This window comes from Sciurus vulgaris, assembly GCF_902686455.1.
Source record: "Sciurus vulgaris genome assembly, chromosome: 6".
Lineage (NCBI taxonomy): Eukaryota > Metazoa > Chordata > Mammalia > Rodentia > Sciuridae > Sciurus > Sciurus vulgaris.
The window spans coordinates 42,410,444-42,434,612 of record NC_136466.1 but is presented as its reverse complement, the minus strand read 5'-3'; positions in this window follow the sequence as shown (position 1 = coordinate 42,434,612).

The following is a 24,169-nucleotide window of genomic DNA, read 5'->3' as shown; positions in this document are numbered from 1 at the left end:
GGGAGCAAGTGAAGACAAAATGAGCAAGAGGCAAGAGCTTAACCCAATCAAGGTGAAGTTCTAAAGAAAATTTGGTTAAAACATTTTTAAGAGTTTGGTTTGTTTGTTCTACCTTACCCGATGACCTTGGGTGAAAGGGAATATGGAAATGCCAAGGGACACCAAGAGCCTTGGCAAGTTGTTGGGAAACTTGGGAAATGAATTCAGGTCCATTATCTGACTGGAAGGAGGTAGGCGCTCCAAAGCGAGGAATGATTTCATGAAGGATGAAGGTAGAGACAGTGCCCTTTTGTTGGAGGTGGGGATGGCTTCAACCCATCCTGAGAAGGTGTCTGCCATGACCAAAAGCTATTTAGATTTTCTTACTAGGGGCATATGAGTAAATCGAGTTGCCAGTCTACCCCTGGAATGGCACCACAGGCCTGGTGAGTCAGAAAAGTGGGAGGATCTGATGGCAGTAGAATTGGTTTATAGACTAACTTCACATGTGGAGGAGAGTTCTTTCAGAAATGAGATGTCAGAGGAGGATAGTTGCAAATGAGTTTTAGCAAATTGTGAGAGGGAAGAAAGATTGTGGTGAAATAGATGATGGATGTAGGAAAGTGTCTCCCTGTTGGGAAGCAGTGGAGGTAAGGGATCATGAAGAGTCATACTAGAGGCTGGTGTGGGTGATAGGGCGGCTCTTCTAGCCTCCTCATCTGCCTTGTTGTTGCCTGAAGAGATAAATGATTGATCTGTCTGATGGGCTTGGCAATGTACAAGGCCTATGGTTGCTAGGAGGCCAAGAGCCTCAAGGAGATTTAGGATGTAGCTAGAGTTGGTAATGAAGTTCCCTTTTGTGGTAAGAAGGCCCCTCTCTTTCCAAATAGCAGCATGGAAAGGGATAATATGAAAAGCATATTTAGAGTCAGTGTAGATTGTGAGGGATTCTCCCATTGGGAGGGTGAATTCACAAGTAAGGGCGATTAGTTCTGCCTATTGGTTGGTGGTGTTGTTAGGTAGTGTTCCTGACTCTACAACCCTTTCCAGGGAGACAATATCATATCCAGTCCATCAGATCCCTTCATGGAGAAAAGAGCTCCCATCAGTGAACCATATGAAAATAGGGTCATGTAAGGCCCCCTCCTGAACATTGGAGGGGCAGGGAAGTAACTCTTCCAGAATCTCAAGGCAGTTATGGGTTGTTGAAGCATGTATATTGGCAGGTGGGAGTAAGGGTGGCTGGATTTAAAGGAGGATATGTCTTAAAGGAAAAGAAAGAATTATCGATAAGAGCAGTTTGCAAAGCTAACACCTGACAGGGCGGTAAAGTTTGCAGACCTTTATAAGTAAGAAACTTGGACAGATGAGGAGGTGAGAGCATTTCAGTGGGAGCCCCAAAGGAAAGGTTTTTTGATTCCTGGATTAAGATAAATGCTGCTGTCAATACCTTAAGACATGGTGCCCAGTCTCTTACAGTGGGGTCTATCCTTTTTGATAGGTATGCCACTGGGTCAAAGGTAGGACCAAACATGTGTTCTAAGACCCACAAAGCGAACCCACTTTTCTCAGAGACAAACAGGTATAATAATCTGGTGATGTCAGGGCTGGGGCTTGAAGAAGGGTTTTCTTTAGAGTCTGAAAAGGGGCTTCCACTGGGTTGAGAAGAGGTTCAGTGGGAATGCCCTTTGAAGTCTCATACAAAGGGGCTGCCAGGATGGAAAAATTTGGGATCCAGGATCATAAATATCCTACCAGCCCTAAAAAGGAAAGGATTTATTCCTTGGTAGATGGAGTAGACATGTTCTGCAACAATGCTTTCTCTCTACAGTGATGGCCTTAAATCCAGGTGAGAGGCTGACTCCTAAGTAAATAACCTGAGGTTGGGAAAGATGTACCTTTGCTGGAGAGACCCTATACCCTCTGTCAGCCAGAAAATTTAGAATTTTAATAGTGTCTCCTTGAGAGTCCTCAAATGAGGGACTACATAAAAGAAGATCATCAACATACTGTAAGAGAGAGGAGGAAACAAAAGTAAGAGAAGCAAGATCATGAGATAGTGTTTGACCAAATTGGTGAGAACTGTCCCAAAATCCCTATGGGAGAACTGTTCAGGTCAGCTGAGAAGAAACTTGAGTGAGAGGGTCAGTCCAGGTGAAAGCAAAGAGATCCTGTGATTAAGGATGAAGAGGGACAGTAAAAAAAAAAAAAAAAAAAAAAAAGGCATCCTTCAAATCCAACACAGAAAAGTATGTGGTAGAGGAGGGGATAGGGGAAAGCAAGGTGTAGGGATTGAGCACAATGGGGAAGATGGTGACAACTGCCTAGTTGATGATGCAGAGATCTTGCACCAAATGGTAATATCCATTAGGCTTTTTAATAGCCAGGATAGAAGTGTTATAAGGTGAGTTGGCAGGGCAAAGGAAGCCTTTCTGCCTTAAATCCTGGATGACTGGTTGAAGCCCTAAGAGGCTCCTTTGGAGAAGGAGATTTTGGGCCTGAGCTTGGTAGGATGTTGTATCCTTCAAACGAATGAGTACAGGCGAGCATATAGCTACAGAGGGTGTGTGGATATTCCAAACCTTGGGGTCAACAAGGGAGGGGAAAAGGGGTATGAAGACTCAGGTTGAGTTGTATGTTTCTACAAGGTCATGAGGAGAGGACTAGCAGAGGAGTCTTGGTGGAGATGCATGGTGGGTGAGAAGGAAATAGAGGCACCCAATTTGGTTAGGATGTCCCTTCCCAGGAGGGAAATGTGACACATAGGAACTATCAAAAAAGAATGAGTGAAGCAAATTTACTCTATATGGCAACTTATTAGAGGGGTTTGTAGGGGGCGGTATGGTTTTCCCTCTATCCTGACAATAGAGGATCTGGCAGGGGAAGTGGGTCCCCAAAACTCCTGCAGCACTGAAAATGTGACTCCAGTGTCTATAAGGAAAGGGAGCTGCCTGACTGCCACTGTAAGGGTCACCCAGGCTCCTGAGTAGTGATGGTCATCAGGTGTAAAAGTCCTGGGCTCCTTCAGTCATCCATTGCCAATCCCAGTCACTGGGGGAAGGGGGCGATGGTGACCTGGCACTTCTCTGAGCACCAGGGCAATCCACTGTACAATGTCCTGGTTGATGGCATTTTGGACAAGGACCTAGGGGCTGCCGGGGGTTGGGGCAGACTCGTGCCCAATGGTCCTCTTTTCTGCACTTGAGGCATGGGCCTGGGTCTTCTGGGAGCTAGGGTGCCCCCCGTAGTGGCCAGTTGGACAGGTCTAGCTGGCTGAAAGGCTTTAGCTAGCATCAAATATTTTAATTTTTTTTTCTTCCCTTCCGTAATACACTTTGAATGCCACAGCTACAACCTCTGGCTGTGGGGTCAGGGGCCCTCTATCCAAGCACCTCAATTTAGCCTTTATGTCTGGGTAACTTTGAGGAAAAAAAAAAAAAAGTCATGAGTAACTGTCATCCCTTCAGAGTTTCAGGGTCCTGGTTAGTATATTTGAGCATGGCCTCTGTGAGGTGACTCAGAAAGGCAGATAAGTTTATCAAAGTTAATAGGTTTAATGGTGGCCTTACAGAGACCTGCAGGGATGCAAGTTTGGAACTCATCCCACCGCAGACACCCGATCCCTGTGTTATAGTCCCACTGGGGCTCCCTATATGGTATTGCTTCAGTCTCAATGGAACGGGCCGGGGTCGATTGGTGAGCCTCATCTGCATAATTGTGCACCTTTTCCTAGACTCTCCTGCACTCCTCAGAGGTCAAGATGTTGGACATGATCATATAAATATGCCAGATAAGGTCATATGACTGAGATACTGAAATTAATGAAGTTTGCGGAGTTGGAGATAAAGGATCCTAGCCTCTTCTCTATCTGGGAAAGATGAGAAAGTGAAAAAGGAACATGGACTCTGATCACTCCCTTCACAGCAGCCACTTCCCATAGTGGGGCTAGAACATGTGTGCGAGACTGCATGACAGGAATGCTAGGCAGGCTGGGCCACGGGGTGGGTGGAAGCAGAAACAGAGCAGGGCAAAGAAGATGGAAGAGCAGGGCCTCTGCCTCAGGAGACTGGTATGGGGGTGATTCATTAGCTGAATCAAAGTTGGAGAAGGCGGAGGGATTAGGAGGGGGAGAAGAAGCCAAAAGGAGATGTTCAGGTTTGCAGGAAGAGAAAAAAATCAAGTTTAGTGTGCAAGAAAGAGAAAACTTGAAGATAAAGAATTTCTTTCCACTTGCCACTCATTCACAGAAGTTGTACAAATCCCTCAAAACATTAGTATCCAAAGTGCCATTAACCGGTCACCTAGATTGATTATGCAAAGGATACTGTGGCCAAATATCATTACACAAGCAAATAAGTTATGATGACTCTAGGTTAGGGAGCAGGTGAAAGGATTTCTAGCAAATGTCCCAAAGATGAGTCTGCTGGAATGGAAGACCTAGATCCCATGGTGGAGACTAAGAAACAGCCAAGTCAGTGTCCAAGGTATCCCGAGGTCACAGACTAATTGACTGGAGATGAGAAGACAGCACAATGAGGGGAGTCATCACCCCCATCAGTGTTTGCTGGGCAAAAACCAACAGAGTTGAGGACCTGATGTCGGGATTTTCAAGAGAGAGGAGCCTCAACCCTGAGAGAGAATCTCCACCATAAAGATCAGGGACCCACCAGTCAGATAAGGTCAACAAAGGGGGCCAGTCATAACTGTAAAAATCATGGCTGGGGGAACCCCCACTCCTCAGCCTCCTCTAGGGTGCTGGATGATCAACGGTCGCATCTCATGTCAGTTGAGGAGTGTTTAAGTTGACCCAGGGGAAAACTCACCAATCTGAAGCTGGTGGTGGATGTGCAACTGAGCGCCTGGGCAAATGTAAAGTCAGCATCTGGGGATGTGGGGAGTCAAATGGAATTCCACTCACCTAAGTGGTGGTAGAAGAGCCCATCCAAGTCATGGCACCAATGAAAGCACCCAGAAAGCACTCCGGATGCAAGAACTCACACCAGAAACTTTATTAGCAGACAAACAGAGTGTCTGCTTTTAAGGGCAAAAGAGAGAGAAAGAGTGAGAGAATGAGAGTGAGAGTGAGAGTAAAAGTGAGAGAGAGAAAAGAAGAGCAAATAGCAGGGGAATTACCATTAAATAGTGAAAGCCCATGAGCTAATTGGACCACTGACTGACAAGAAAGTTAACAATCTAAATTACAAAATGGTGTGTGGGGAGGGGGGCAGAATCAGGGGAGAAATAGCTGTAACCTTGTTCCTTACACATTCTGTCTCAAAGATGTTCCCAGCAAGGGCCCAAGAAGAATGACAGTCAGAAGACCCACCCTCTGCAGAGATGGATCTAAAAACCAGGATATAGATATGCATTAATATTAAGGTGGAATGGATTTCTTTTTTTTTTTTTTTTTTTTGGCCTGGGAATTGAATCCAAGGGCACTTAACCACTGAGCCACATCCCCAGCACTTTTTCTATTTTTTCTATTTTATTTAGAGACAGGATCTCACCAAGTTGCTTGGAGGCCCACTAAGTTACTGAGGTTGGCTTTGAACTTGTGATCCTCCCACCTCAATCTCATGAGGCACTGGGATTACAGATATGTGCCACCATGCCCAACCAGGTGGAGTAGATTTTTTTTAATTTATAATAATTTTTCTTACTAATGTATAAATGTAATGAGCATATGCTTTTTTTTTTTGCAACTTCTCAGCATTCATGTTCCCTCTGGTGACATGAAGCTGTTTTTCCTTCAGGAACAACTCCTACCCCAATCTCATTCATGTGTCCCTGGGTAGGATTGATTCTTTAACTCCAAAAATTTCACCCTAGCCTCCAAACACCAAGCGCCTTTGTCCAAGTGATTATTTAAGGGTTAAGGTAAGCATCCAAGACAGGATGCAAAAGACCTAGTGCTAGGATGTTTTTAGGACTTCTTTCTGCTGGGCTAAAGTGCTGGCATCATAAGCCTGGATATCTGGCTGCTCCCACTCAGGAAAGTCTGCTTGAAACTGAAGCCAAGAGAGAAGAAAGCAGGGCCAAGAGATGAAGAGAAACCAATTTCTGATCATATTGTTTGAGTCCTGAAATCCAAATAAGACTTGTACTTCAGAGATCCTTGGATTTTTAATTACATTAACCAACACATTCTCTTTTACTATCATTTATTTTTATTGTTCTTGAAAGCCGTTTAAGCTAAGTTTCTGTCTCAACTCCTGAGTCCTGACCAACATACAAGATCTGGTCTGCCTGTGTTTTGGGGAATCAACCAAGAGGTCTGCATGAAAATTTGGGTTCTAAAGTTGCTATGGTTTGGGTGCGATTCTATATGCTGGAAGGGTCTATGTACTGGAAGCTGTTTCCTCAGTGTGGTGGTGGGAGATGGTAGGGAATCTTTAAGAGATGGAGCCTAGTGGGATATTTTTGGATTATTGGGGGCATGTCCTTAAAAGAGATTAAGGTATTTCTTGTGGGGTCCCTTGGAGAGTCTCTAAAGAGGGTTATGAAAGCCTGAGCCTGGCCCTACCCAGCTCTCTTGCTTCCCATTTGATGGTGTCTTTATTTAGTCCCTCACGTACTCCCCCTTTTGTCATCCATCATGATATGATGCATTCAAGAGGGCCCTTGCCAGAGCTGACCCAATGCCAGTGTCATGTGCTGGAATCTCCCAAACTATGAACTAAATATACCTCCTTTTTTCTTCGTAAGTATTATTTCATTATAGTGATGAAAAGCTGAAGAATACAATTATTAGGAAAGGAAAGCAGCAGTAGGGGGAAAAGAAAGCTTTAAGATGATAACAGATGTTTACCAGGATTAAAGCATCATTCCAAAGCAAGAGGACAACCTTGGAAATGAAGACCGAAACTTAGACCCCACTCATTTGGCACTAAAGAAGAATGACCTCCAAAATGTGAAGAACTTGGAAATGTTCCAATTACAACAATAAAATCAACATATAGTGAAAGAAGTATATCTGCAGAAAACTGTCTCATAGGTCCCACCAGGAAGAGCTGAATTATGCAGTTCGCTAACAATAAGTCTAAAAGAACTACAGTCAACAAGATAGAAGATGGAAAAGAGATTTGAGATGGAGCATTTGGCACTGCCTCTCCGAGTCCCATAGACTGGAGACACAATGAGACACCAACCCTACCATCTCCTTGACAGTACTTTTGTGTATGTAATGACTCTTCTAGGGTCTTTAACCTTTCAAATCACATAACGCAGGCTCCATTTCAATTTGTTATCATTTGGATCTGGAATGTCCCCAAAAGTCTCATGTTGAAAGTTTGGTCCCAACACAGTTAGGTTCCGAGCTGGAGTTTTTACACAGTAAGTGGATCATAAGGGCTCTAACTTCATTTCATTCATTAATCCATTGGTAGTTGAATAGCCTACTGGGCAATGAGACCTATATGGGGGAAGGAGACCACTAGGAGAGTGTCCTGGAAGGGTTTATCTTTTTCCTGGCCTGTTTCTCTCTTTCTCTCTGCTTCCTGGCTGCCATGAACTGAGCAGCTTTCCTCTACCTTGCCCTTCTACCATGATGTTCTGCCTCACCTCAGGCCCAGAGAAATGAACATAGCATGGTCAACCAGGACAAGAGACCTCTGAAACTAAGCCTAATATAAACTTTTCCTCCTTTAAGTTGTTTAGTTGGGTATTTTGGTAGCAGCAATGAAAAGATGACTAACACAATTCAACACTCTGTAAGAAATCTTGAGATGCGGTTTTCCATCATGTGTTCTTTTCTGTCGGTACTACTAACGGCCCTGACAAGGACAGGAAAGGGTCCAGACCAAAACTATTTGAGAGAGAGGAAAGTCAAACTGTACCTAGTAGGGTAAGAAAAACACCAGGCCTAGATGATCCCAGGCAAAGTCAGGATTTGGGGTGTGGAACCGGAAGGGAGAATACTGGGCAAAGAGATTATGCTCTCCAAGCCAGAGGCAGAATAATAAAAGGTCAAGTTGGAAATGAACAAAAAGATTTTGGTAGTTGCTCTAATCAGACCAGGAGCATTTTCATTTGATCTTTGTTAGCTAGTGGACTCTGAGGAATGGAGTTGGCTTACAGGCAGGGAGCCAGGCAGACGGAGGAATAGGACCCACTTCCTTGGTTCTTGGTTCTCCTTGTACTCTAGAGGCTCCTTGACCAATAGAGGTCAAATCCTAATTTTCTTTAATGTCTAAAATACTGTACCAGACTATTATCCCTAGTCTTAACACTTTTTTCTTTTAAAAATGAAAATGTCCATGAAGAGCATTAATATATTAAAGTTTACCCAGATAGATTTTTTATTAAGAAACCTAAGGAAAAACTTAGTACCCTCTATTTTATTACTTAAAAAAGTTTCACTGTTTTTATTAGTAAATGACTTTCTAAAAGCAAATTTTCCTAACTTTTAAAAAATGTGTTCTAATTAGTTATACATGATAGTAAAATGCATTTTGACACATTGTACACAAATGGAGCATAACTTCTCATTCCTCTGGCTGTACATGGTCCTGAGTCACACATGTAATCATACATGTATGTAGGGTAATAGTGTGTCTCATTCTACCATCCTTTCCTAACTTTGATGTGAAAAATAAGTACAAATCAATGAAAAGATCCACTCTGAGAATAAATAACGTAGGAAATTTTTATGATTACATAGTCCAAGTCATGATGTATTAATATGCAAAAGTAGATTGTTAATTTCCAAAGATTGTCCCATCTCTACCATTATGTTCATGACAGTGGGATTATTTGAACCATAAGTTTACAGTTTCTAAAATTATATAAATCTCGAAGATTATCCATTTCTAGCTTCTGAATATCATTTCTTCAGATACATTTCTTTGGGAAAGAATGGGAAATTATGACCAAGAGGGCAGATTTCCAGGTTTCAAAAGAAGTGCAATTTAGCCTTTTTTCAATACTCACAATAAAATCTGTTCATTCTGTTTTCTACAGAAGAGAATTCATTGCTAATCTTGAATAATACATCATGCATCTCTAATTTAGACAAAACATTCATTCAACCATAGCCCTATAATTAGAAAACATCCATAAAAGCAATACAGAAATATATGAAACTTTTAACAAATTTAAAGCTATTTGCAAAACAGCAGCCCACTCTACATAGGTGCTACACTTATAATGAAGTACTAAATTATTGCTCGCTTCCCTTGCCCTGCTTACCTCCCCTATCTTCCCTCTCCTTTCTAGCTCCAACCCACTATTCCTGGAAATGTTAGCAACCTTGTGTATATCCTTGCATATTCCTATTCTTTAAAACACACACACACACACACACACACACACACCACCCCAAATGGAGATTTTCTCATTGTTTTACAAAATAAAAATACCATTTTTCTGAATTTCCTTTTCTTAGTAAAAATCCATAGTGAAAATCTAACTCAATTTATAGAGTTCACTTACTCTTTTAGTTATCTAATGTTCTATGTTCCTTGATATTCGATAAGGTGGGAATACTACAACCTAATCAATCATTTTGTTATTGATGGGCATATACTTTGTTTCCAGTTTTTTATCCCTACAAAAAGTGCTATAATAAAATCCTTGTATCACATTCTTCCATAGTGCTGCATTTGTTTCTAAGAACTAGCAGAAGTGAGAATGTAATCTTTTATTTTAAAAGGTACTGCCAGATATTGTTCTCTATGGTCTGTATTGAATTTTTTTTTTCCCACACAAGAGATTTTATTAAGCAGACAGGCAGAGTGTCTCCCTGCAGGTGAGAGAGAAAATAAGAGAAAGAGGGAGAGAGCATGCGCAGGCAAGAGAGAGAGTGAAAGCCGGGAGGAGAAAGAGAGAAAACCGTGGGGGAGCTATTCTCAAGTAGTGGAATTTTGCAGGCTAATAACAATGGACCAATGGCTGACAAGGAAGTTCTTGGGCTAACAATCTGGGTTGTAAAGTAGTGTGGAAGAGGGAGAATAATGGCGGCATCAAAATAGCAGATCTGATGCCAACATTCTTCCCTTTTTGTTTTTATACATACTGGGGGTGGGACAATGATCTTTCTTCTGTAGCTTTTTCCTGCTGGTTAGGGTGCAAAGAGTCTCATTCCTGTAAAAAAAAAAAAGAAAAAAAAAGGATTAGGGAGGTCTTTAGTGGGAGCAGAGTTTTTGGAGCCAGAGGTGTCTCAGCTTTGGGTGTCAGGGCCTGGTAGTCTTGAAGGAGAAGCAGTTGATTGGCCAATTGGTTGGTGAACTTGTGTGTGTCCGCCAGCTCCAGAACTTGTGTATCTGATCTTGTAGGACCTTCTGAGGGCAATTTAGCAGGTATGGTTCTGTTTAGGAAGATCTGTAGATGTTAAAATGACCAAAAATTTCTGACTCTGGTAGTTTCTCTTTATGTTTATCAGGCACTCCTTCCTAAGAATCTCTTTAGTAGCCTCCAGTCTTATTCTTGGGGCTAACATAAGTGTATATCTGAAATTACATTTAACTGTTGTTTCTTCTTTTAAATGCCCAGGAATGACTATGTTTTGATTTTGACTGTTTTGCTAGGCATTCAAGAACAAGCTGGTCAAATTGAACTTGTTCTTAATCTGTTGTTAAGTGTCAGCTGAGTTCCCTCAGGGGTTACTCATGGAGAACTTGAGAGCAGCTTCTTAGCTCCTTTAGTGCCATTTGCTAGGTAGGGTCTCCTTGATGAGGTGACCTCCTTTGGAAGCATCAGGGATATCTCCCTCTTTCAATGACTCTCCTCTTTGCAGCAGATACACTGGTTGACTTTTCATCCTCTAGTGGTCTCATTAATCTCCCTGATTGGGAGGTCATGTGACCCAGAGTTGCAAAGCCCCTTAGAGAAGCTCTCCTATTCCCTGGGTTCAGGCTGACTCAGAGGGCAAGAGCCAAATATTGCTTTTCTTGGCCCCTGTATTTTAATCTAAGTTTGATCTTAAACATCCAGCAAACCAGTCTCACCAGTCATAAGGTAAGAGTACTGGGCTTTAACTTTAATGTTTATGACTTTACAGTTATTTTGACCCAAAGAGGGGCAAGAGGGAAGAGAAGAGAAGGTTTGAACATAGGGAATCTCTACCGGCTTGCTGCTGTGTTGACAGAAGTTGTATAAGTCCCATTATCCAGCCAAGAGGAGTCATCATTTAACTTATACTGGGGTCAGACTGTGTTACAATAGAAAATGAGTCTGTGAGTTTTGAGATCTGGAGTCAAATGGAGAGGCCAAATGTTTCTGAGAACAGTGTCAAGCAGGTGGGGGTTACAGAGAATTTTAGATTGGGCAGAGCCCATGGCTAAGAGTTCTCAGGATCCTGGAGAAGGGAAACAGGAGAGGAAGGAGTATCCCCACAATCTCTCTGATTTCCCACATAGGAGCAGACCATCAGTGAGGGTTGCTACTGTCCCTAACAGGTCTGAGGCCAAAGTCGAGGAAGACCCTGTGCTTGGGTTTTCCTAGAGAGAGAGAGAGATAGTTCAGGGCCACCGTAGAAGAGCTCTAAGGACTCACTGCCAGTAGAGGGAGGACTGTCCAGAGTCTAATTCTGGGGTGGGCGAGGAGGTTGGCAACAGCAATGGGCAGAAACATACCACGGTGGATCAGGGAGGAGGGGGCATGGTCAAGGCGGCTCAGATCCCCATGAGGGGAGAGCCAGCAGGCAATGACCGTGGATCCCATCCCAGGTTTCATCACAGAAAGACTTTCCTACCCAGAAACATTTTCCTCTCCCTTCTACTAGATATATTTCCATATCTAGAACCTTTTATAACCTTGTTTTTAGTGATGACACAAAGCAATGTTTTAAGGAGTTGAACACATTAGAGTAATCCCATACATGCCAAATCTACTGATCTTACTGTAAAAATAAAGATATCAGACAAGCATATTGAATAGTATCTGCCATCTCTTTCCTATGGAAGAAAAGTCCTAGAAACAATTAATATTAGACATTTTATAGATAAACATTTTATTAATTTGGCCACCTGGAGACTTGTGAGGTAAGTAATTTCAAAGACATTTTACTTTCATTTGTTTACCCAATTTAAATTGAACCTTTTAAATCATGTGAATTAAGGTATCTGGATCCATTTTTTTAAATTTTAATTTTATGAGCACTTGTTATTTATGTCAATTTTGTTATATGTACATACATAGACAACAAGATGTTAGACAACATGATATACACATAACACAAAAGCAAAGGCCTTGCAGCTTTTATCTCCATTGCAATGTAACAGATGTTCAAAAATAACTCTAGAGTTGAATAAAAATAGAACCGATTAAAAAAACATTAACCCAGGTATGTAGGATCAAAATTGTGAGCTCAAAATATATAGCATTTGAGAAAAACAAAACAATAGTCCTAGAAGAAAAAAAGATAATGATCATTAATTATAGCATGAGAGAACGAGAAAGAGAGAGGCTGAGAGAGGGAGGGAGAAGAAGAAGAGAGAGAGAGAAAGTTCGGGTTTGCAGGAAGAGCAAAGATAATGTAGGGAAATCTCTTTCAATTTCCCTGAGCGCTCTCAGAAATTAAAAAGATCCCTAAAAATGTTGGGATCTAAAGTGCCGTTTGGTTTGAGGTCTGGGGTGAGGCTGAGGGACTCTTAAATTAACTAAGGGCAACCCAGGGGTGGGTAGAGCGAGCTGCCCATTACGAAAGTGGAATTGGTGAATATAGAGGCAAGGCAGCCCTGGGCCCCCAGGGAATCACCTGAGCAAAGGACGAGTTCTCCAGAGAGTTGTCACTACCACTAGGTAAGTGTCGAGGCTAAGCCTGTAGGGGTACCTGGTGCCTGGCGCTGGGGCTTTCGTAGGGACAAAAATGTCGTAGAGAGAACCTGGGGCTGGAGTAGGTCTCACAGGAGGCAGTCCTTTTAGGAAAGAATCCCCCATCAGCCCGAGCTCTCCCCCAGCAATCAGTATAGGGATTCAGCTGTGGTTGCAGGATCAGTGTCCCCCTGACCGGCAGAGAGCCCCGGGGGTGCAGTACACTCAGTGGTCACTTCCCAGGTAACAAAAACCAGGGGAGAAGCCACTTACTGACTGAGGCCGGTCAGTGACTAGATGAGAGACGGTCAGTGACGGTCAGAGAGAGGGAGAGAGAGAGAGAGGGAGAGAGAGGGAGGAGAGAGAGAGAGAGAGAGCGGAGGGCGAGAGAGAGAGAGAGGGAGAGAGAGAGAGGGAGAGAGAGGGAGGGGAGGGGAGGAGAAAGGGAGAGAGAGGGAGGAGAGAGAGGAGGAGGGAGAGAGGGAGGGAGAGAGAGAGGGAGGGAGGGAGGAGAGAGGGAGAGAGGGAGAGAGGGGGGAGAGGGAGAGGGAGAGAGGGAGAGAGGGAGAGAGGGGAGAGAGGGAGGGAGAGAGGAGAGAGAGAGAGAGGGAGAGGGGAGGGAGAGAGGGAGAGAGGGAGGAGAGAGGGGAGAGAGAGGGGGAGGGAGGGAGAGAGGGAGGAGGGAGAGAGGGAGAGGAGGGAGGGGAGAAGGGGAGAGGGAGGAAGAGAGTGAGAGAGTGAAGAGAGAGAGAGAGATTAGAGGAGAGAGAGAGAGAGGAGAGAGAGAGAGTGAGGAGAGAGGAGAGGAGAGAGAGAGGGATATGTGGGAGAGGGGGAGAGAGAGAGAGAGAGAGAGAGAGAGAGAGAGAGAGAGAGAGAGAGAGAGCGAATGCATCAAGAAAGAGAGAGTGAAAGCCAGGAGGAGAGCACATGAAAGCGAGGAGGAGAGAGCTCTGTATTGAATTTATAGATCCAAACATAATATTCAAGCTTGTGTGCTTCTGTGCTCACTCCCTTGCCTCCAGCCATAGAAGTCACTGTTCTTTTTAATTGTTGCCTTTTGGTAAAAAGTGATCGTTGGATTTTTATATTTATTCTTTATTAATTCATTAATATATCTTCACTTTTACTAATTTTACCTTGAATACATACTTTAGGAGTTCTGGATTAGGAACAGATTGCTTTTTAAAAAATATTTTTTCAGTTGTCAATTGACCTTTATTTTTATTTATTTATATGTGGTGCTGAGAATTGATCCCAGGGCCACGCACATGCTAGGCAAGTGCTCTACCACTGAGCCACAACTCCCACCCCCAGAGAAATTTCTTATTACAGTTTATCATTAACAGTAAATGAGTATGTGGCCCTTCCTTACCCCAGCTCTGACTCAGTTGTTATCTGTATTATCCATGGGGGCTTCTGTGATGTGTTCCCTGAATCTCTGTAGATTCATACAGATCTTCCTTTTACCATAACAAAATACAATATCTCAGTTGGTTGAAGATTCTGGAATACAGTGGTTTGGGACAGTTTTTTCTCTTAGCAGTCAGTGAATTTTATTTTATTCTCTATAGCTTCAGGTTTTGAATGAGAAATGTGATAACAGACTGATGTTTTCCCCTTTTACATAATCTTTTCTTGGACTCCAAAAGATTCTAAGATTATCATTTTTTTATATTTGGAGTCCTGGAAATTTATCAAAACATGACTCTATGTATATTTTTGGGTTGTGTTGTCTACTATTATTTTTTAATTGGTCTAACTGAAATTCGGTGTACTCAATTTGTTCTTAAACTCAGATAATTTTTCTTCTACTCTAAATTATTGCTACTCCTCTAATTGTTCTTTTTTCCTTCAGATAATCTTATTAGTTACTTGTTGCACATCTAGGATGTCTTCCAAGTCATGTTTTTCACCATTTCTATTGCTTATTTTCTTCACCATTACTACCATTTATTTAAATTTATCTACTACATTTCAAAATCAGAAATTTATGCTTAAGGTTTCCAGAAACTGTTTCATGCTACAATGGGATTTCAAATTCCTTTACTTCCTGTGATTATGGTTCAGGTGGTTATATTTCTCCTGTAGCAGTTTCTATTTTGCTAGGAGTCACCTGGTATATTAGCAAACTAAAACAAATTACTTCAAAAAGCTACAATGTTAGAAAACAACCACTGTCATTTGTTATCTCTGGGGAATTCACATGGAACAAAAGGGTGCACAAGGAAAGGGTGCACAAGGTAGAAGGGAAGTCTCCCTTCTACCCAAGAACATCAGACCCATCTACCCATCCACTCATGTAAGGATAATTATATTCCATAGTTTCCAAAATATCTCTAAGCATATGAAAACATATACATATATGTAGCAAGGTGACATCCGGGACTTCTTGTTTTGAAATAATTTTAGATTTATAGAAAAATTACAAAAACAAGACAAAAAACACATACCCTTTACCCAGACTCTCCAAATATTAGTGTTTTACTTTTTTGATGTCTTATCCTCTCCATGTATTTTTTCTGAACAATTTGAAATTAGATTACAATATAATGCCACTTGAACACAAAATATCAGGGTGCTTCCTAAAAACAAAATCATTTTACTCAATAACCTAAGTATAATTATAAAAATCTAGAAATTAGCACCAATATTATGTTATTAACAAATCTTAGACCTTCTTCAAATTTCACTAATTATCCCATTAATTTCTTTTATAGCAAAGAAAATGAATTTTAATTTTTTTCTGTCCTAGGATTCTATCCAAGGTCTACATTGCATTTAGTTGTCATTTCTCTTTATTGTCCTTTAATCTGGAAGAGTTTCTCAGCTTTTCTTTTTCTATTGGTATCTTGTTTTAAAAAATCACAAATAGAACAATTGTAAGTAAACACTTTGCCACTGAGCTATATCCCCAGCCAACAAATAGAATAATTCTATGCATGATTATGACCCTATTTTTTTTAACTTAATATATTCTAAACACTTTCCATTTCAGCATGTACTCTACCTCATTCATTTTATTGGTTGCACAATACACTGTATTAGTCTGGATGATCTAAGTTACCACCAAAACATTTAAAAAATATTATTTCTTCTGTATGTGAAGTCTGCTGTCCTCGCTGTGATGGTTCAGTGACGGGTTGCTTCTGTCTCCTGACCCTCCATTCTGATATGTTCTTCGACAATTGGTACAGCAGAAAAGTGTGGAGAATCTTAATGGACTATTAAAATACTTCTCAAATTTCAGGGGCCAAAGGAAATCACATTGTCATGACAAACCAGAAAGGGGCAGGGATGTATATAATTTTTCTGTGTACCCAAAAGGAGAAGGGATCGAGAAATATACCAGAGGTTGGGAGTGGAGGCTCACGCCTGTAATCCCAGCAGCCCAGGAGGCTGAGGCAGGAGGATTTTAAGTTCAAAACCAGACTCAGCAACTTATTAAGGCCCTAATCAACTGTAATCAACCTAGTGAGATCCTGACTCAAAATAAAAAATAAAAAGGGCTGGGGATGTGGCTTAGTGGTCAAGCACCTCTGGATTCAATTCCTGGTACAAAAAAGAAACAAAAAAAGAAATGTACTAGAAATGAGTACTAGAAATGTCTACCATATATATCATTCAGAGTAACCATAGTATAAAAGGTAGCCTGCCTCCAGCTTTCATCTGTGGTGTTAGGGATTGAACCCAATGCCTCATGCATCCTAGGCCAATGCAACACCACTGAGTTACACCCCCAGTCCTTCTTTTTTGTTCATTCATTTGTGGTATCATATTGCTGTGTTGTCCAGGCTTATCTCTGACTCCTGTGCTCAAGCGATCCACTCACCTCAATGGTCCATAGGCATGCACTTCCATGCCTAGTAAGTAGACCTTTATTGTTGGACATTTAGATTGCTTCCAAGTTGTTTGCTTTTCAAAGATCTTTATACATTCTTTTTTTTTTTTTTTTTTTTTTTGCACACTTGTGTGGGTTTGTCTAACATAAATTCCAAAAAGAGATTGCAAAGGCAAAAGGAACGTGCATCTGAAGTTTTGATAGATAATGACTGACATTTGGGCTATGCGTGAGATAGGGGGATCCAAATGAAAAGACAAGAATTAGAAACTGAAAAACAAAAGGAAAAAGAAATGAGAAGGCAGAGAGTGGATTTCAAGCTTGCCTTTTCATTTTACAGGCCATTGGAATCCTAACTGACCTCTACCACAGCTCAGCTTGTGTTCGGTAAGCTCCCTCTTTTTTATCTTTTTAATATTTTTTTAGTTGTCAATGGATCTTTTATTTTATTTATTTATATGTGGTGCCAAGTGTTGAACCAGGACCTTACACATGCGAGGCAAGCGCTCTACCTCTGAGCCACAACTCCAGCCCAAGCTCTTTGTTTTTAAGTTGCACATTTGTGTGGGTTTCTGCTCTTTGCCATAAGTCATTCCAGACTCTGATGGGACCGAACGAGGGATGGCATAATCCTCACTCTCATTTTGGTTTTCAACTTTTGGGCATAGAAGGAGTTGACTACTGAGTTGTGCAACTCCAAAGTCTCCACTTGGTCAATGTTTTATAAGTTGCGCTGCTTCTAAATCCAGGGACAATGGTTGATAGAAGTATGTCTTCCTTAGATCTGGAACAAGATCACAGTCTGACAGAATTAATATTGTTGAAACTTATACAGATTCAATGCAATCCCTATCAAAATACTAATGACATTCTTCACAGAATCAGAAAAACTAGTCCTGAAATTCATTTGGAAGACTAAAAGACCCAGAATAGCCAAAGAAATCCCAAGTCAAAAAAAGCAATGCTGAAGGCATCACAATACCTGGCTTCAAATTATACTACAGAGCTGTAGTAACAAAAGTTACATGGTACTGGCATCAAAACAAACACATAGACCAATGGTAAGAATAGAACACACAGGGAAAAAACCACACATTTACAGTCATCTGATCCTTGACAAAAGGGGCCAAAATGTACACTGAAGACAGCCTTTTAGACAAATGGTTCTGGGAAAACTGGTTATCCACATGTAGAAGAATGGAACTAGACTCTTATCTCTCACCCCGCACAAAATTTAACTCAAGATGGATAAAAAACCTCAAAATTAGACCAGAAACTGCAACTTCTAGAAGAAAACAGGGTCAACACTTCAGTATGTAGGCACAGGCAATGACTTTTTCAAAAGGACTCCTAAAGTTCAAGATAATAGCCAAGCGTTAATAAGTTAGAAAGCTTCTGCACAACAAAGGAAACAAAGAATAATGTGAAGTAAAAATCTAAAGAATCGGAGAAAATCTTTGCTGGCTACTCTTCTGACAGAGGATTAATATCTAGAATATATGAAGAATTCAAACAACACCAAAAAAAATCCCTGTTAATAAAGGGATAAATGAATTAAATAAACACTTCTCAAAAGAAGAGATACAAATGGTCAACAAATATATGAAAAACTATTCAACATCATTAGCAATTAGGGAAATGTAAATCAAAACTATACTGAGATTTCATCTTATACCAGTCAGAATGGTAGTCATCAAAAATACAAATAATAATAAAAGGAGAAGATGTGGAGGAAAAGGAGCACTTTTACAACTGTTGGTGGGATCATCAATTAGTACCATCACTGTGGAAATCTATAAGGAGGTTCCTCAAAAGACTAGGCATGGAACTACCATAAGACCCAGCTATAGCACTTCTTGGTATTTATCCCAAAGATTTAAAGTCTTCATACTATAGGGATATCACATACCCATGTTTATAGCAGCACAATTTACAATAGCAAACTATGGAACCAGCCCAGGTGTCCATCAGTGGATGATTGGGTAAAGAAAATGCGGTATATACGCACAATGTGGTTTTATTCAGTCATAAAGAAAAATGAAATTTTATCATTTGCAGGAAAATGGATGGAACTTGAGACTACGATGTTAATAGAAATAAGTCAAGTTCAGAAAGTGAAGTGTCATATGTTTTCTCTTAAATGTGGAAGCTAGAGAGGGAAATGGAAAAGAAAGATGGAGAGTGCGGAACTAAGGAAAATTAAAGGGAGCTCAGAAGAGGAAAGGGACCACAGGGTGGGAAGAGGGGAGGAAGCAGGGAAGTGTTCGGGAGTGATATTGGCTAAACTATATTGTTATATTGTGTGCATGTATGAATACATAACAATAAATCCCAACATTATGTACAACTATACTACATCAATACAAATATGGAAAGAAAAAGATGCATAGACATTTTGACAAAATACTTCAGTTAAAACATCTGTGCATACATATGTACACCCACGTGAGCAGCTAGCATTTTTCTGAAATTCCATAAAATCCTGGTAAATTAATTTTCACTAACTAGCCCTATCTAACTAGTTCTATCTATTCAGATTTGCAAATATGGCAATTATTTATAATTAGTCACATGGTTTGATCATGGGAATCTTGGCTGAAGGCAAAATGTATATAGCCAGTGTGAATTCTTTGCCTAAAGAAACATGAAAGTAATTAAGTCTTTAAATGTAAAACAGAGTGAATTATGAGTTTCAACAATCCTGTAGATCGCTCCACCCACTTTGAAGGTATATAAAAGTCCTGGGCAGATATTGATGTTCAGACTGAGGACACTGGTTCCCTAATCCCTGACAGAACCTTCCACTCTAAACAACATGAGCTGCTACAGTATCTACGTGGACACCCGGGCTGTGGCTGTGGTAGCCTGGAATATGTTGGGGTAGGTAGGGGCATGGCTGCTGCTGCTGCTCATCTTGCTGTGGATATTGATCCTACGGACTCTACTGAGACTTCTAGAGATTTGTCTTCCTATGTTTTCTGACTCTATTTTCTGAGTTCTTCTTTTTAAAATAGTAATTATTCATCTTGGTTAATTGGAAAGGAGAGAATAGTTAAATTCTGCATTGATCATCTCCATTGAATGTAATCATCTGCAATGTTTTGCTTTATAAAAGAAGTTTTGTCTCTTGTTACTATTTTCAGTAAGTGCTTTGCATGTAATTTGTTCAACATCCATTATGTGAGATTATTATTATTATTTTTGGTGCTGGGGATTGAACCCAGGGCCCTGTACTTGCAAGGCAAGAACTCTACCAACTGACCTATCTCCCCAGCCCCAAAATTCTTTTATTTTTTTTGGGGGGGTGGGGGGCGGTGCTGGGGATCGAACCCAGGGCCTTGTGCTTACAAAGGCAAGCACTCTACTGACTGAGCTATCTCCCCAGCCCCCGTGAGATTAATTTTTTTAAATGATTAGTTGTTTTTGCAGGCTTTACTGACAAACTTTGTAAAGGAACAGTTAAAAAAAAATATATATATATATTTAGTTGCTGATGGACCTTTATTTATTTATATGCCATGCTGAGAATCGAACCCAGTGCCTCACACATGCTAGGCAAGCACTCTACCACTGAGCTAAAACTCCAGCCTGTGTGAGATTAATTTTATTTCAATTTTCAATAAACTCGCCTGCATTGACAATTGGAAAAAAAAAAGACACAACCTAAGAAAATTCTTACTTTTAAATTCCATATCTGAACCAGAATAAATTCTTCTCGTTGTAGAAATCCCAGCTCAGATTTTACTTACTTCGTGAAGCTTCACCAACTATTACCAGAGTCAACCCTGATCTCCAACTTTTCTGAATTCTTGTAATATGTGACATACAAGGCAGCCAAGAGTTGGTTTTATTTTTCTCTGTTGGGTTTATCTTTAGAATTAGATTTTAAGTTCTTTGAGAGTAGGGAAAATATTTTCTCTTCATTTGGACTATCCTACAGTACCTTGCAGAGATGTCATTTAGAAAAGATGAAACTGTTGACTGATTAATTCTACCTAAGTCATGCTAACCTGACTTGAATGTATTTATGTGACCATGAAATGAAAGAAAACTCAGCAAAAACCAAAACTTTATTTCCATTTGCCAGATTTCCCAGGAAATATAAATAAATTAGTACCTTGTTGATAGAACCACAGCAGCAATTCTGAACACCAGTAACAGACATCTGTGCTCTTCTAGTGACTTCAGACTATTTTCTTAGACTTACATAAACTTGGCTTTAGTAAGCCTCCTTATATCCTATAAGTATATTTATTTATAGAATATGGATCTCACTCTAGAAGTACTTGCTTAATAATCCTATTGATTTTTGAAGCTAAAAATTTGGAAATTTGTAAGTCTTTCGCTCCCTCTTTTGGTTGATCATTCTATAAATACTTTTGTATGTCATTCTCTGCGGTGTTTTATATTTTATCACATTAGTATGTGTCTATGAATGACCTTATTATGCATGATTTTAAATTTTAGATGTTTTCATACTCTACTCATCATTTTATAATCTCCCCTTTACATCTCATGGTATGTATTTATGATTTATCTCATTTTTACTATATTCTAGATCATTCGTTTAAACTTCAACGTGAAATTTAATTTTAGCAAATCCATTCTCCTATTGTTGCACATCTAAACTATTCCCCAGGTTTAAAAAAATGCTGCAAAGAATGTTCGTGTTCATATCTACTTATGCACCTCTATGAGAGTTTTTCTATAATATATATCTATAAATAAAATTGCTGGGTGTGTTTACCTTCAATTTCAGTTTTGCCAATTATCTCTCCAAAATGGTTGTAATAATTTAGATTCCCGGCAGTAATACTCAAGAGTTCTCATTTCTCCCACATCATTGCTTGGTTAATGGTAATGCAATTTGTCACAGAGCAGAGACGTCGGCCATCAAAGCCCTGTTCTTCCCACTCACTTAAGGGGATCAATATCTTATCGTGAATCAGATGAGAAGCTCTACTCTGTAGTTCTGTACTAATTTTATTTTTTTGGCCAACTTCATCTATTAGTTAAAGGAATGTAAGATCTCATTTAAGATTTAGTTCCTAATTCTATGATTTTTTTCCCTTTATTTATTTAGAAAATTTGGTTCTTAATTGTTATCTCTTCTGGTAAATTATTCTTTCATCATTAAAGAGTTTTACTTTTTATTCCAAATGATACGTCTCGTTTCTAATTCCATTCATTTGCTATTAAGTCCATTAAATGCTATTAACGTTTCTGCATAGCCTTTTTTCATTTGTATTTGATTGTTACATCTTTCCTTTTATTTTGAAGTTTCTGGATGGTTTTGTATGTGCCTCTTGACCTATAGTGTATTGTTTTTATTTTTGTTTTTGTTTTTTTGCATGTTAGGGGTCAAACCCAGCGCCCTGTGCGTGATAGTTTTTTGCTTTACCACGAGGCTATACTGCCAGCCCCAGAACTATTCAGATTTATTTGTTTGCTTGCTATAAATGAAATGGGTGTTTTTGATCTTTTAGTAAGAGAGTTCTATCCAATTATATTCTATATTGATTCTGGTACATTTGGATTTATTTAGGTCTTCTCTTTACTATCTTTTCTCTTATTTCTTTTATGTCTTCTTTAAGACTAGTGAAGTTTTCCATATCCTTTTTTCATATTTGTTGAATTTGAAGCTATGTATTATTATTATTACTATTATTATTATTTTGGTACCAGGGATTGAACCCACGGGCACTTAACCACTGAGCCACATCCCCAGTCTTTTATTTTTATTTTCTATTTTGAGACAGGGTCTCACTAAGTTGCTTAGGGCCTAAGTTGCTGAGGCTGACTTTGAACTTGTGATCCTCCTGCCTCAGTCTTTGGAGCCACGGGGATTCGAGGTGTGCACCACAAGTGACAGCTATTTTACTTTTAACATAAAATATATAGAAAATGTAATTGTCTGATAAAGCTAACAACTAACAAGCTTTTTCAATATATTATGGCCTATTAAATGAAAATAATAAAAAGAAAAAGAAGGAAATGAAGAGAGAAATAGAGGTACAAAAAGTAAAGCTTTTAGTAAGAGGAAAGAGATATCCACAAAGACATAAAGACATTCACATCTACAGGGTCAGAATTTTATGAAGTAAAATCTTTTACTACAGCTAAAATATCACAACTCCATGTAGATACAGGGGTTATGTTCTCTTGGTGCTTTACTTCCAGATATTTAGTTAAGGTCTGGAGACTGTTCCTGCCTTGGTCATTCTAGCCCTAACTGCCTTAAGGTCTGCTCCCTAGGTATATGTAGATATCCGTAGCCAGTGCAATACTTTGTGAGTACCTTTCAGATTTGTTTGAAACCAGATTTTATTAAAGAAAAAAAAAAAAAAGGGTAAGAGTGTAACAATGGTCCACTTTATGCTTTGAACATGACCCTTGCTACTCTGCCACTGCAACTTATTTTTTAAAATGGACATGTTTCTTTCTCTTCCTCTCTCCTTTTTCCTCCCTAATCTCTCCTCCTCCTTAATCTTCCTTCCCCATTCTAAGCAGAGTTTTCTGTCCTTGAGGACACACACTCACCATAGAAACAAAGTAATCCAGACTTTGGGGATGGTACCAGAAGATCTCAGAAATGACTATCTCCCAAATTAACAAGTGGATTACTACTGAGACAGAACACGTGGAATGTAGCCTTTGAGTCACCTCTTTAAAAGCCCCCCTGTTTCTGCTAATAAACAGAATCATAGCCATCCCGACAGGAGTCCCCTGTGTTTCTCCTTTGCTAGCAAAGCAATAAACCTTCTTTTTCCTTCTTCTCAAAACCCTGTCCTCCTTATTGGATTGGCATTGGGGACAAGGACTGAGCCTTCAGCAGCAAGAGCACTGGTCTCCAGAGAAGAAAAGGTCATGAAAGTAGCTGTGGAGTATCTAAGCAAACTCTCCAATTTAGCCAGGACAGAATCTGCATACCAGGCAGGCCGTTTTCCTGGCAGCCCATAGTGTAACAGAATGGATGCCAGAGAATGCAGAAGGTCCCCTGGACAGGCTTTCTTCCCTCCATCTTGGAAACCAACTTCTGGGTCCGGGTTTGAAACATTGTGTGATTAATTGTAACAGGCTTTTGTTTCTTGAGTACCTTTAACATTCACTGCCTTGTTTAGTCTCACATCCACCTCCCTGAAACAGCAGAGTTTCTGTCCTCTGTGTAAGGCCTGAAGAAACTGAGGTGCTGAGAGAGAAAACAGTTTACCCAAAGTCAGGGCAGAGTGTACTGAACACCAAAGCCCACGTACCTTACCATGACCTCTCGTTCTGCTGCTACTTGCGAGAAGTGGTTGTTATTAAATCAGAGGTGTTGCCAGAAATAGTTTCCACTCCCTTCTCCCAACTTCGAACATAAGATTTTAAAAACCAAAGGAAAAGAAAATTTAAAACCAAACAAACAAAAATGGAAAACTAGTGGTTATGTGAAAGAGTAGACCAAGACAGTGGTCCTTGGGGATTGGGGTTCCACACCTGGCCCAGAAGCTTTGCAAAGATGAAGTTTGTAAACAAGTTATAGAAAAGGCCAAGCAAATTTGGCTGTACATTAAGGCAGCCCAAAGCCTACCAGGATATAAGACAGGAGGGATTCTTATA